This window comes from Mesocricetus auratus, unplaced genomic scaffold, assembly GCF_017639785.1.
Source record: "Mesocricetus auratus isolate SY011 unplaced genomic scaffold, BCM_Maur_2.0 Super-Scaffold_100015, whole genome shotgun sequence".
NCBI lineage: Eukaryota > Metazoa > Chordata > Mammalia > Rodentia > Cricetidae > Mesocricetus > Mesocricetus auratus.
This window is the reverse complement of record NW_024429198.1, coordinates 46,433,818-46,448,402: the sequence shown is the minus strand read 5'-3', so window position 1 is coordinate 46,448,402 and position 14,585 is coordinate 46,433,818. Positions and strand designations below refer to the sequence as shown.

The 14,585-nt window shown below is 43.0% G+C and overlaps 1 long non-coding RNA gene across 7 annotated transcripts in view; it reads right to left on the bottom strand.

Moving 5' to 3' along the window:
* LOC110343440 overlaps positions 1 to 14,585 on the bottom strand; it is a 286,166-nt gene that overhangs the window by 208,662 nt on the left and 62,919 nt on the right. The window contains exon 4 of one of the 7 annotated variants that reach the window (XR_005881688.1): positions 10,775 to 10,906. The exons of the other annotated variants lie outside the window; for them this stretch is intronic. This is a non-coding gene — a long non-coding RNA (uncharacterized LOC110343440). The remainder of the gene's footprint in view (positions 1 to 10,774; positions 10,907 to 14,585) is intronic. 7 annotated transcript variants of the gene reach the window in all.

Here is a 14,585-nt window from a genome sequence, read left to right as displayed (position 1 = left end):
ACAGAGATCTGCCTACCTCTGCCTCTCAAGGTCTAGGAATAAAGGCAGGTAACACCACACCCAGAAGAGAATATTTTGGATATAAATGTATATTGTCATGATTTAACTAGCTAGTTATTACACTTCAGGTTAGTTCATCCCTTTATCACTAGTGAGTTAAGCTGATAGGTTGGTTCCACGGTTTAGGAAGACATGAGTCTTTAGTGTCTGCTGTACTTTCTTAACCATACTAAAACAGGAGCACAGTAGTTTTGAAAGAGTAAAGGAGTCATCGAACAGGCCTATCCCAATAAAAACACTTGACCAAGTGAGTCTGATCAGAGGAAATGTCCTGCCAGGTGAGTAACGAAACAAATATCAGTATATACAAATAACATCACCAAACTGGGAGCTCCCAGTATTCCCTAGAACATGAGTGGGGAAGTCAAGGAAGTCAGTTGGAGTTCCCAGTTGAGCTTTCTTTCCATGACCAAACCTTTGGCTTCTCATTCCCATTGCGGGCATTTTTGTCCCACAGATGGATAAGTGATGGTGACATCTGTTGGAATGGTAAGTCTTCTGACCCGTTCTCCGTGTTTTAATTTAGGACTATTTGCTGTCCTCTCCCTTGCCTGACATTGAGTGAGCAATGGGCATCTCATCTTCAGAAGACACAGTGATTTCCTTGGGTTTGAAACTGGAGGCAACAGCACTTTCTGAGCCTGCTTCTCAGTGAACTCATACAGCACACAACCTAACAATACAGTATACATTACGTCTTAGTTATGGTATCTATTGCTGTGAAGAGATACCATTGCCACAGCAACTCTTACAAGGAGAACATTTAATTAGGGCTGACTTACAGTTCAGAGGTTAGTCCACTACTGTCAGGGTAGGAAGCATGGTGGGTGCAGGCAGAGCTGAGAGCTCTACATCTGGATGTGCAGGTAGTAGAGAGAATGACATGGGGCCTGGCTCAAGCATCTGAATCCTCAAAGCAACCCCTCCCTCCTCCACGCCCAATGACACACTTCCTCCAAAAGGCCACACCTCCCAATAGTGTTCGAACCTATGGGAGCCATTTTCATTTAAAACACCTCACATACCATACTGAAGATGATTAATGCTCAGAAAGACTCACCCCAAAACCTCCAAGGCTCCTCTCAGAAATGAGGCAATGTTTATTTGCCTGAGTTAATCTCCAGAATCATCTAAGCATCAGGGAAACCTGGACTCAGGAAGGTTACAGGAAAGAAGTGAGCTTGAGAAAAGATTTGTGTAAATAGGCCCTGAGTTAGAAGGTGACGGCTTCTCCCTATGACACACAGTGCCTGAAAAGAGTGGAATCAGGAAGTTCAATATAACATGGCCTCAAATCGCTCAGTTCTCAGGACTGCTGTGTCACTCACTAGTCTCTCACTCTTTCCCCAAGATCCTGGCCTTCTATACCAATCTATTCAAATCTGTGTAATCCACCCCCCCTTCCCATCTCTAACCCTCAGCTCAAATGTCACAGGTGTTCATAATGCTCTCCTCTCTATGTAGCTACACATATAAAAGATATACATTGCTGTCACCAAAACTCCCCAAGGAATCTCTTTAGACCATTTTACAATGTCTCTTCATAGACAATCGATCAGATCCCTGGGAAAAGGCAAAATTGTCTTCCTTCAAGAGATATGCATCAGATCTTTCTAGAGTCCATGCAAACATTCCCAACACACACACATACACACACACACACACACACACACACACACACACACTCACACATTTTCCCCTCTATTATCTGCTTGCTTGTTACTTGTTCTACAACTTATGGATGTATAAGTACTGTTGTCAGGGCTGACTCTTGTTGCCAGCTCAGCTCCTAAGATTGCTTGTTGCTCTAGTAGAATACTTGGGTTTGGATCCCAGCACAATCAAGGCAGTCCACAACTGTCTGTAATTCCAGTTCCAAGAGAGTCAACACCTACTTTCATCCTCCTCATGAACTTCATATACATGAAGTACATATACACATACATGCAGGCCTAAAAGTTTTAAATCTCCATGATCATTGGCATGTATCTTATCTTTTCCAAAAATCTATGGAATGTGTTCCTTCCAAGTGGAAGAGTTGTATGAATCACTCTGCACTATGACTAACAGAGCAGGGCATGGCCAGCCACTCCAACAAACCCTTTGATGCCAAGGTTAAGGGCATTACTCTTAGTGCATATATTCACTAATGGTTTTCAGGTACTTGAAAGACCAGTGGATCTAGAGGGAAGAATTAAGCCAGAGCAACTAAATTGAGACATCTTGGGTTTTGGGCTCTTTAAGTTGATTATATGAATAAACACTAGCCCAACTTAAAAGTGGAACTCATTGGTTCTATTATACAAGCATCAAGGTGTTAAAACTAATGACTAGGGCCAGAAGGGAAGTTCTACTGGTTACAAAGAAATCCCTCTTGACTCTAAGAGAACTACAAGTGCTTTAAACCCATGAACTTGATGGAGAGAGTTGGTTCAGTGGATGAAGCGCTCGCCACACAAGGATTAGGACCAGAATTCAGATCCCAAGCACCGGCATAAAAGCAAGCAGGCTTGGTGGCCCACTTGAAATCCCAGCACTCAGGAGGTGGAGACAAATGATCCCCAGAATAGGCAGGCTAGTCAGACTAGCTCTGCCCAACAATAGACTCTTTCTCAGTAAGTAGAAAATAAAGTTAGCAAAAAAGACAGCCAATATTAATCTCACACATGAGCCCATACATGTAACACACACACCAACTTTTTACAAAATGACCCTCTGGTGATAATCTGTAACCACTATAGACTCTATGGGAGCTGACATGTGAGCCTGTAAGCAACTTGTTGCTGTTTCTCTGTTGAATTCTTACATGGGTAGAAATCTCAGTGCCAGCAGAAAGCAGGTCACTTTTATTTCGTCAGCAAAAAGAAAGAACAGAGGCTGTAGATAGCTGCAACGGTATATGATCTCTTTTCCTGGATAGTAATAGCCTGGGGAGAGTAAGGAAGGGTGAGGAAGCCCAAAGGAGAGTCAGAACGAGGAAACGGAGGAAATGGTTCCACCAGGCATGCTAGCTGTTTGTTGTGATAGATGTATATTCTTCGTTGTAAAATCAAATAAGCTGATGACTTGTAAATGCCATGGCTTCTTTGTCTATCCAAATCCTAATACTTCCCTCCAGCCCACAGTGAGCAAAGTTGGAAATGGTAACCAGACTGTCTCTCCAACCACCCAAAGACTCCCATGCTGTTATTGTGACTCCTGTGTTGGAAACCCCATGGCAAGAAGTGGACACTTCTGTCTGTTTCTCACTAAACAAAGGCAACTTTCTTCTGCCATCTCACGTGCTACTTCACTCATCTGTAAGTTACTCACCTAAAAGAGAGACGTAAAGTTAGTGGTCTTTTATTCAATTGCATTGCTGGAATTAAGCATTTTTGTTACTCTTGGAAGAAAAAAATTAAAACAAAACATGAGAAAAATATCTTATGCACATGTGTTCAATGGCATGAACAAAATGCCTAATTCCTTATGAAAATGAGCTTTTATTCTACTCTCCCCACCATTTTATAAATGAGGAAACTGAGTGTCAGAGGCTTAATAGCTAGCTCAGAGCCAAAGTGCAGTCTCTAATGCCGAAGACCACACACAGTAGCCCACAGGCCAGATTTAGAAACAGACATATTTGGCTTGGCCTATGATGCATTTGACTTAATATTCTGTTACTTGCCAACATTTTAACACTGGAACCTTTTCATCAACAACAGATATGTTACCACAAATCCATTTTAAAATAATTGAGAGAGGCGAGGCTGGCTTGGAGATCCCTCCATTCAGACATTCACTCCGTCTGCCTGGCCCTTCGATGCCTCACTTTTCAACATCTGCTCTTTCTTCACCCACCATGCTTGCAAAGGAGAAGTGGGTACTGAGAACGGTGGTGCTTGTTTATATTGTGTAATGCTGCTGTCTGGTTGAGCGTCTGCATCCTCTCTTGCAATGCTGCTCAGTCTTTAGTGCCACCCACAGTGGGCTTCCCAGAGCCCCAGCATTTGACGAAGTCTCTTTGCACCAACAACAGAGATGTTGGGGGAAGTCCAATATATTTCTTTGACATCTTTCTGTCTTAGCCGCTGGGTGCCCCTGAGGACAGCACTCCTTGCAATTGCCTCAACAGAAACTTGGTATTGTCTAATAAGCTTAGGACCTTGGGTCCTAAAGACAGGCACTGGCTTCTACTTCATTATCCGTGTGTGTGTGTGTGTGTGTGTGTGTGTGTGTGTGTGTGTGTGTGTGTCTCTTAGGGTTTCTATTGTTGTGAAGGAACACATGATCATAGCAACACTTATGAAGGAAAACATTTAATTGAAGCAAGTTTAGAAATACATTCAGAAATATGCATGGAAACCCACTTGAGTCCTGGAATGTCTATCAACTTAAATTGATAATATTATTAGTTGACAGCATTGTAACTAATAGAGTCTCTGTGTATATTTGGGGTTGATGTGGCTCTGGGACCAGGCTGGCAGGAAGAATCCCATTATACAGTTTCAGAAGTTTAGACATTAGGACACTCAAGTGGAAATCAACTAGCTGTCTCCTGGAGTGATTCTTATAAGCATCAAATTCTGAAGGTCAGTGTGGTGTGTATGGGGAGGGGTATGGTGTGTGTGTGTGTGTGTGTGTGTGTGTGTGTGTGTGTGTGTGTGTGGTAGTTTTTACTCTTTACACTTTTGGATCTTTTCTTTTTCTTCTTTGTGCTCTTTGGGGCCCTGCCACCCAGCTCCCAAATAAATCACACACAGAGACTTTTTCTTACTTATGAATGGCAAGCCTTAGCTTGGCTTGTTTCTTGCCAGCTTTTCTTAAATTATCCTGACCACCCTTTGGCCTCTGGGCTTTTTCCTTTGCTTACTTCTGTATATCTTACTTTCACTCTTACTCTACTGCTGCCTGGGTGTCTGGGTGTCTGGCCCCTGATGTCCTCTTCTCCTTGTCCTATCTTTCTCCTTCCTTCTCTTTTCTCCTTCTATTTATACTCTGTGCCTATCAGTCGCACCTATCCTTTCTCCCGCCTTGCTATTGGCTGTTCGGCTCCTAGTAGACCATCAGGTGTTTTAGTCAGGTAAAAAAAAAAAAAACACACAGCTTCACAGAGTTAAATGCAGTAAAAATACATCTTTATATAATTAAATGTTTCAGAGCATAAATAAATGTAACACACCAACACACCTTAAAGTAATATTCCACAACAATTGGAGGTGTATGTATGTGGTAAGTGGTGTGGTATATGTGTGTGTGTGTGTGTGTGTGTTTGTAAATCCTAATCAATTATTATGATAATTAAGATGAGTCTTTGTATTTTGTCACTTTGTTGAAAAGTTAAAAGTCCCTGGGCTCAGAGGCAGGTCAGCAAATCTTGGTACCAACATCCTCTGGGATACTGAGCACTTCAGAAGCAGAGTGTTGGCGCCTGGTGTCTGCCAAGTGCGGGAACTGGAGCTGAAATGATGAAGTGAGTTATGGGGACAGCGAGGGGCACTGCCCAAACTTTTTGAAAGCTTCCAGAGTGAAATGGGGAAATGGAAACTTTCCCCTGTTTGAAACACAAAAGACAAATGGGCCTTTAAGGGGTTTTGGCAACTCAACAGCACAGGGAGCGCAGGGAAGACAAGCTGGGTTTCTCCAGTAAAAAATAGAAAGCTGTTTTCAAATTGACCTAAGATGATGGAAAACGGAAAATATTTGCTATTTGGGTTATTAGTTTGAGAGTGAGCGCCCCAGGAAATATTTTGCAATTTAACTTAAATGACAAAACATACTTTTTCTTGGACTTCATTAAAGGTTTGTCTCCCTCACCTTTTGATCAAACCATCTGACCTAAGCCAAACTAGACTGGTTCTGACTGACGCACAAGTTCGACCTTTTCTTGTGTTCAGATTAGAGTTCCACAACACGAACTCTTGCCTGGACTGCTGAGGAGAAAAGTCCTCTAAAAATAAGTCTGCTTTTCTTTTCTCTCCCTCCTTTATCATTGTATCTGTGGATACATGTGTGTGGATGGATGCGCATGCATGTGCATGGAGATGTGTACATGTGGAAACCAGAGCTCACCCTTGGTGGACAAGCCTTGGAATACTGCCCACCTTGTATTGCTGTGTGTTTTTGTTGTTTGCTGAGACCAGGTCTCTTGCTGACTCGGACCTCATTGGTTAGCCTAGGCTACATGGCCAGTCAGCCTGTCATCTGCCTGAACCTGCCACCCCAGCCTGAGATCACAAGTGTGCACCATGCCAACCTCCCTGCCACCCCCAATGTGGATGTAGAGAATCAAATTCAGATCTTCCTGCTTGCAAGACAAGCCCTCAACTCATTGAGCTGTCTCCCCAGCCCCACCCTTAACCTTTTTGTTTTTAATTTATCTTAGTTTTAATTATGCCATATGTGTGTATCTGCATGTGTACACATGAACATGAATGAAGATGCCAGAGAAAATCCAGAAAAGGCATCAAATTAGTTGCCTGGGGTTACAGGTAGTTGTGAACTACCCAACACTGTTGTTCTGAGAGGGCAGCATGTGCTCTTAGCCACTGAGCATCTGTCCAGCCCCTCTGCCATCATCTTTAAGAGTACAATTCAGTGGCATTAACTACATTCCAATTGTGCACCGTCTCCACTCTCCTCACGTGTGTGTCGGCTTCACAGTGCTATAACAAACAGCTGAGGTCCTTAGCTTACAAAAGGAGAAGGTTGTCTGGGCTCATCGTTCTGGAGATTTCTGTCTCTGGTTGCTTGTGTTTGATGGCCTGTGACCAGGCAGGACACCAGGGTGGCAGTTCACTATAGTTGAGATACAAAAGAAAGAGGAAGAGATGCCACGTGGGCACCGGCATCCCCTCAAGGCAAGCCTCTAATGACAAGGATTTCCCACTGAGTATCAACCCCTCAAGTTTCTGTTATGTCTAATAGCACTGAGCTGGGGACTAAACCTTTAACACTAAGTTTGGACTTTAAGATCCAAACTGTAGCACCACCGAGGTTTAAATCTGAAGTATCTCTCAGAAGCTCCCACGTGGGAATACTGCTGGTGTGTCTGGGAAGCTAATGGCTTAACCTTTACGAGGTGGAAACTCCCTGGAGGAAGCAGATCACTGGAAGTAGGCTGTAAAGGGTAATAGCCAACCTCATTTCCTGTCTTCTCTCTATTTCCTGTTGTAGACACACAATGGTCAGCAACTTCATGCTCCTGAAGCCGTGCCTTACCAGCCATAATGGGCTAGATCACTGTATTCCTAAATGGTTAGTGAAAATAAACTCTTTGTCCTTTAAGTCATTTGCTATGGGGATTTGATCACAGTAATGAGAAAAGCAACTACTATAAATGTCACTTATAGAAATCATTCATCCTCAACAGTGGAGATTCTCACCCACTCAATGACTCTACTTTTCCCTCTCCCCAAACCTCTGGAAACCCTCATTCTTCTTTCTACGCCTAGGAATCTGTCTACTTTAAGTAGATCCTCATGTAAGGAGAACCGTATAGCATTTATCCTTCTCTCTGGCTTATTTCACTCAGTTTAACATCCACAAAGTTTGTCTGTGTTCGCTAAGTCAGAATGCCTTTCCTCTTTAAGGCTGAGTAGTATTGCATTACATGCAGAGTTCTCCCCTCTAATCCACTCTACGCATGCTGAAAAAACAGTTTACAGCATCACTAAGCATCTTGCTAAGCATCTTATTGCCTGGCCTGGGGGCTCACAAAACTACAGTCTCTTCCCGCTCAATCAACCGCGCCAACTCCACTACTGTCCAGCCAAGCTGAACCGGAACACTTCTCAAACACACCTCTCGCCATTTCCCCTGTTGTCAAATGCTATTTTCATAGTGTCATTTTTGTCTTCCTTCTCTCAGGACTTTCTCTTGACCCCCAAAATATTATACTATTCATCCCACTCCAGTGACTTCTGTCAGGTCACTTACCTGCTCTGCCTGGGCAATCTCTGCCAGTTTCCTTGCTTAGACACCCCCTCCCCTTAGGCTGCTAATCCCAAACCACTCTTTCTAGCTTGCATGTAAGTTAAAGGTGTTTTTCTGTGTTCACATGTTTGTGGGTGGATGCATGTACCTATGCACGTGGTGGAGGTCAGAAAAGGACGTTGGGTCCTCTGCTCTGTCAATTGCTCTCACTTTATTTGCTTGAGAGGGGATCTCTCACTGAACCTAGAGCTAGGCTAAAAGCCAGGAAGCCACAACAATCATTCTGCCTCTGCCCCTCCCCTCCCCAACATGCTGGACTTACAGGCATTGCCATGCCAGGATTTTTATGGAGGTTATTGAAAACTGAACCAAGGTCATCATGAGCAGCAAGTGCTGAGGCATCTCCTCGGGTTAATCTGCTCAGGACTCTGAATATGGTTTCCAGCTTAACAAGTAAAGATGCCACTGGCTCTTTGTACAGTTCGAATGCACTCGGCGGGTTCAGCTGTTTCAACTGTCAGTGGAGTTTGGGAAATTCTGGGACTTTTCGGATATGGAGCCTTGCTGCAGAAAGCAGCATCTTCTGAGAACCTATGTCTTCCCTATTCTTCCTGCTCCTCAACTTACTTTCAGAAACACAGACTGATCATAATCCCCTGGCATTGTTTGATTTCCTGTTACCCGGGTTTACTCATGCTGTTCCTCTATAAGAGCATCCAACCAACCTCCATTTGCCTTCCAAATAATCTCCATCACTAAACACAGATAAAGAAGGTGTTGTTCCTCACCTCTGCCTTGGCTCAGATTAATTGACTCCTTGTATTGTGAGGAAGCAGTATGCTATACTAAGGTGGTCAAGAACCTGGCACTTGACATTGATAAGAATTATATACCTTCAAATTTCAATCCTGTTATTGATTTAATGTCTCTGAATGCTAGGTTTTCTTATCTCAGAAATGAAGGTAGCAACGCCTACTGCACAGAATAGGTATAGGAAGTGCATATGAGTGTTTGCTGAATGTTCTATAGGTTGCTACTCTTCCTAGCACCTCATTCCAACCTCTCCATGGTTCTATCTCTGTTGCTCTAGAATTCTCATCATCTTAGTGTCTCTTATACTCTCAGCAGGCTTAATTTCTTGAAGCTGAAGTATGATACTTGTTCATCTTTGCAACCTGAAACAAACTTTGTTAAATATTTTTGGAAGAAATGATACAAGGAGAAATATTTGTGCTCCATGGCACTGGATCTTTCCCAAGGCTCACTCTGGTTGTATTATCACAATAGGAAAATGTGTCATATCTTTTTTGTTAGAGTCCAAGTTACTTGCTGAGCAGCAAACCTTAATAAACAACTATCTAGATGAATGTAATACTTTCAGGTTTGACTCTTAAATAGATAATATTTAAAATAAAATAAGCAAACATAGAAGTAAACTAACAAACTAAAACTCTATTACCTCAGTTAATTTCAGCTCCTCTCTTTCCATTATGTCTATTTCTAGACCTGACTGAATTTATACTCCCTCAAATAATCCATGCTTTCATCTGTCCTGGGACCTTTTGATGAGCCTGCAACACTAGTCATCAGTCTTAATGTTCCATTATTGTTTAGAGAAAACTGGAACAACCTCCAAATCAGGCCAAATCATTCATTATTACTTTCATAAAGCAACACCAGGGTCCCACTTTAGAATGAATGGGTTCCTGGTATCATGGAGAGTCACAATTCTTACTCTTTGCTCAACATTGAGCATGTAGCCTACACTTGGTGGGTCATGTAACTGATAAATGAATAGAGCTCAGGTTTCCTCTGCTTTGCTAAGACACTGGCACATGATAAACATAAATGTTACACAGCAGTCTCCTATCCAAATGTAAGACCAAACATTGAAACTGCTTTTTGGACAGGAGTTATAGATTGTTCTATAGGAAGAAAGACAGGACAGAAGTAACGTGTCCTTTGTGTCAACCAAAACCATTAACAGGCTTGTTTAACTTAGGAAACAATGGTGCAAGGTTTTCAAACTGACAGGGGCCCAAGAATAACACTCTCAGCCCATCTGCAGAATTCCTGGTAAGCTATGTCCTTTTCTAGAGTATTTCTAGAACAGGTATCACTCATGTTTTCTATGGTCTTCTAAATACTTACTGCCTAGGAATCTTGCCATGATTCTTTGCCTATATAATCCATTAAACCTCAGTGCACCCTCTTTCTCAAAACTCAATAAAACTTTGATGATTAGTTATCTATAGTTGTGGCAACAAACACTTTCAAGGACCCTCTACTAATGAAAGTGATTCTATAAAAACTTATAGAATATTCTTCAATTCCTGCTGTCTGTCCACTAACACGAGGATTTGTCATTGTCTATTCTATGTACTCATGTGTGGTGCCTTCTCCTGACATTTGGTCTCATTAATGGGTCTCCCCTAAAGTCTTCCCACACAGCAGTTTTGGCAGAAGAGGTAGAACACTGGGGTGAATTCTTCCTTAGTCATCAAAATCTGTCCACTACTCAGGGTCTTCTCTGTGCAGTGAACTACAGGGGCAGAGCCAGCACAGGAGGCTGTCCTGGCAGCAGTTGAACAGATTCCCAGAAGCCACTCCTGTGCCCTTTCACAGTCCCACCAGGCCTGCTGTAGCTGGCTGGCTGGCTGGCTTCACATTCGATTCTCACCATCCCTTGCTTTCAAAGGACACTTGTAGGCTATATTTTCCCAGCCAGCACAGCCTACTTCTCATGCAAGGTACCCCGCTAAAGCAGGACAGCATTTGACAGACTTCAAGTAACTCTTACCTCCTGAAGTGACAGAAAAGATGATGCTGAAAATCCAGGGCTAATCATGACAGAGGCTGAGTGCAATGCATCAGTAGAGCAGCTCTGGGCCCAGGTCAAAGCCAAATCCAAAAGAGAGTAGGACCCTGAAACCTGGAATGTAGAACCCTTAGCTCAAAGAGTCTGAGATTCTTAAATATCAACCCTAGCAAAAGCAGCTTTTCCCAAAGAACAGTTTGCCATGGAAACAACCCCGAAATGAGAGGGAGGTGATTCATAGGATACTGTTTCCTTTAGAATCTCTAGTTTGGGCTGGAGATGTGGCTCATTCAATGAGAGCATTTGCTATGCACTTGTGAGGATCTAAGTTCAAATCCTGAGAACCCATATAAAAACCAGATGCACAGCATCTGTAATCAAGTACTCCTATGTGAAAGGCAGATACAAGAGAATCTTTGAAGACTTGTGAGCCAGCTATACTGGAATAACGGCGAAAAACAACAAAGAAACCCTTTCTGAGGCAAACTGGAGGGCAAAGATCAATACCCAAGGTTGTCTTCTGAGCTTTACACACATGCTATGATACATGCACACCCACAGTCATGTAGGACACATGTGTTCCCACAGTCACATGTGATACATGTGCACCCACGGTCATGGATACAAGTGCACACACCACAAACACACACACACACACACACACACCATCACACAGTAAAAAGGTCCATCAGTTAAAACACGCATATCAGCATAGAGTGGGAACAGACACTTTGTGATAAGATAGCCTGCCTGCTTCAAGAACTGTAGGGCATTGCTAGTATGTATCATCAAGAATCAGATGAGAAAGAAAATTTCAAAGGAGCTAAATTTAATGGAAAAAAAAGTGCAAAATACCGTAGTATACACTTCATTACTGTGATGATACCACACATGCTCAAGAATCAAGTTCCAGCAAGGATAACTGAACCTAGTCCTCATGGCTGAGATTTCCTCTTAAAACTTCCATGTGATGGTGGCCTACTGAAAATTTCAAAATATGAAGACATTAGAATTGACTTACAATATAAAATCCAAGAGCCTACCACCATGCTACAGTTACCAGGAGGAACCAAGAACACTCCTTCTGTGTTAGTAGAAATACTGGATACCAAAATAATAGAAACCAGGTGTGCACTTGGCTTTCTGTAACTGGGGTATGTGATTATCATACTGGGCCAGGAGGCAGGAGTGGACCTTCAGGGATACATAGCAATAGCTAATCAATCCTTTGTACCTAGGAAGACATAACTGACAGCTGACCAGTGTATTGTTCAATTTTCATGTTTCAAAACCCTGGGAGTGAGAGAGCAGATGATAACCTCACATGCCTAGGTAGAAAATTAAAAGTTGTTCATGAAACAATGTCCCCGAATGATGTTGGTTTACACACAAAGCTCCTTCCTTGAAGAGAAGATCATAGCTCCTTGAGCAAGTCTCCACCACAGTAATAGTAACATATATTCCACCCAATGTCTCACAAAGAGGTTTTCCACCACAGTTAATGGGTCTGTGCATTGTAAAAATATCCAGAGCTTCTGTAAGAGAGAAAGTCTGAGCTGACATTGATATATCCAAAGTGCGGTAGGACCCTCCTCATGACATTTAGACCCTCTAAAGAGGAGGTGTGCGTGAAAGTGAAATCCCATGCCAATATCGGCTTCTCAGTGAGTTAACAGATTCACAGACCTGCTATCTTATATCCTCTTTATTTAAGTTTGCATTGAGACAAATACACTTGGAAGAGGCCAAGGCCTTATATTGATCTTGTTAGAAGTGATATCAGGGCCATTATGATGGGAAATGTGTGTGGAATGCCTTGAAGCTGACTCAAATCTTATCCTACATGCTGTCAAAAGCAATGTCGTGTGCAGACGTTGTAGGCTCTTCCTCAAAGGCTTCGTTTGATTCCAGGGTTATGTTCCCCATGGCATCCTTAGTCAATAGCTGCTGTGATCTGCCAAATAACATCTGCTCGTGCAAGGAGAGCTTGCACCACAAATCCATACAACCTGTGACATCTGCTTGGAGGATTTCTCCATCAATGGGAAAGATCATACCCAAATCACATTCACACAGCAGAGCTAGAATATTCTCTGTCTTGCTCCAGGGCAGTATAAACTCTGTTGCCCTTTGTTGTAGTATGGCCCATGGGAACCTTGATTTTTTTGACTTTCAAAAAGTCATCACATTGACTGACTATGTTGACAGTATCAAGTTAATTTGCCCTGTGTCACAGGAAATGGCAAGTTCCACAGATATCCTGTGAAGATAATGTGTACAGCAGAATGAGAGATAAATGGCATGGACATTTAGAAACTTGCTACATCAGAGGTTTGAGGACACATACATATCCTGGGAGAACTAAAGAATCCCCTCCCCTCCTGGTAAATGACAATTTATTTGTACCTCTTATCTCTGCCAAACAAGAAAGCAGGGCAGATCTTGGAGACCCTTTCTAGATTTTGAAGGGAGCAAATACTGTTTAATTCATGTTAACTCATGAGGTTCTCTGTTTAATCCAAAGTACCACATAAGCTTCTATTGCAAGTATATTAGTCAGCTTTCTATCATACCAGGACAATGCCTAAGACAGGCTCGTTTGGCTCACAGTTCACAAGATGCCATCTGCGGTCTGCTGATGCTTTCTTTTTGCATCTGCAGCAACGCAATGTGAGATGGAGACGTGGTAGAATGAGAGAAGGAACCCTATAGGACCACAGTATCTCCTCCAATATCACAATAGCACATCCCCAACGAGCTGACTTCCTCCCACTGAACTCCATCTCTTAAAGTATCCACCACCTGCCTATACAAGTGCTGGCTGATTACAAGGCCTTGAACATACTGTCCCTTGGATAAACAGTTATCCAAACTTGAACACTCACCATGTATGATGAACTCAATATCTGGAGTGAAATTTCTGGGAAGTCCCAGCAAGAGAACTGAAGCATATATTTCCTGAGCTCTAGCATAGAGGCTTGTTTTTCTCCAATAGTACTAGACCACTCTCCATCTGAAAAACATAGTTTTTAGTATCTACAGCAGTTGCTATTGGTTATAAACTTGACAAGATCTACAGTCACCTTGGAAACAGCCTCTGGGCATCCGTGTGAGAGTTTTGAGATTGCGTTGAGTTTAGAAGACCTTCCCTAATGTGAGTGGCAACATTCCCTAAGCTGGAGTCCTGAACTTGAAAAAAAAAAAAAGAAGATGAAGAAAGCAAGCTGAGCACCCGCATCCATTGCCGTCTGCTTCCTGCCTACAGATACAATGTGGCCAGCTGCCTCCAAACCCTGCAGCCATGACACCCCTACTATGATGAACTATACCCTCAAAATGAGCCCTCCTGTCTTCAAGTTGCATTTATTAGGTATTGTGTCACAGCAAAGAGAAGAGTAATAAATGTAATAGCTTTAAAATGCATCTGATGATGCTGGCATCAGGGTCACACAGACCTGAGGGAGAGAGAGCACAGAGCTGACCTGCCTCCCTCCATATGGTGGCATGGGTAAGTGGTGGCATGGGTAAGTGGTGGCATGGGTAAGGGGAGGATATCCTCCCACCTGTGCCCTTGCTTCCTTCAGCAGCCAAGCAAGATGGTTCCGGGGTCATGAGAGTGAAATAAGAAGCTCTGCCCCTCACTAGCTGCAGCACTGAGGAGAGGGGCCCTGCACCCCACCTGGTGAGCACACTAGAGCTGATCCTGTTGCGCCAGTCTTTAGGGCATGAGAACAGGAGAGCTGACCCCACCACCACCACCACCATGTTCCCTACAGCAATCAAGAGAGAGAGG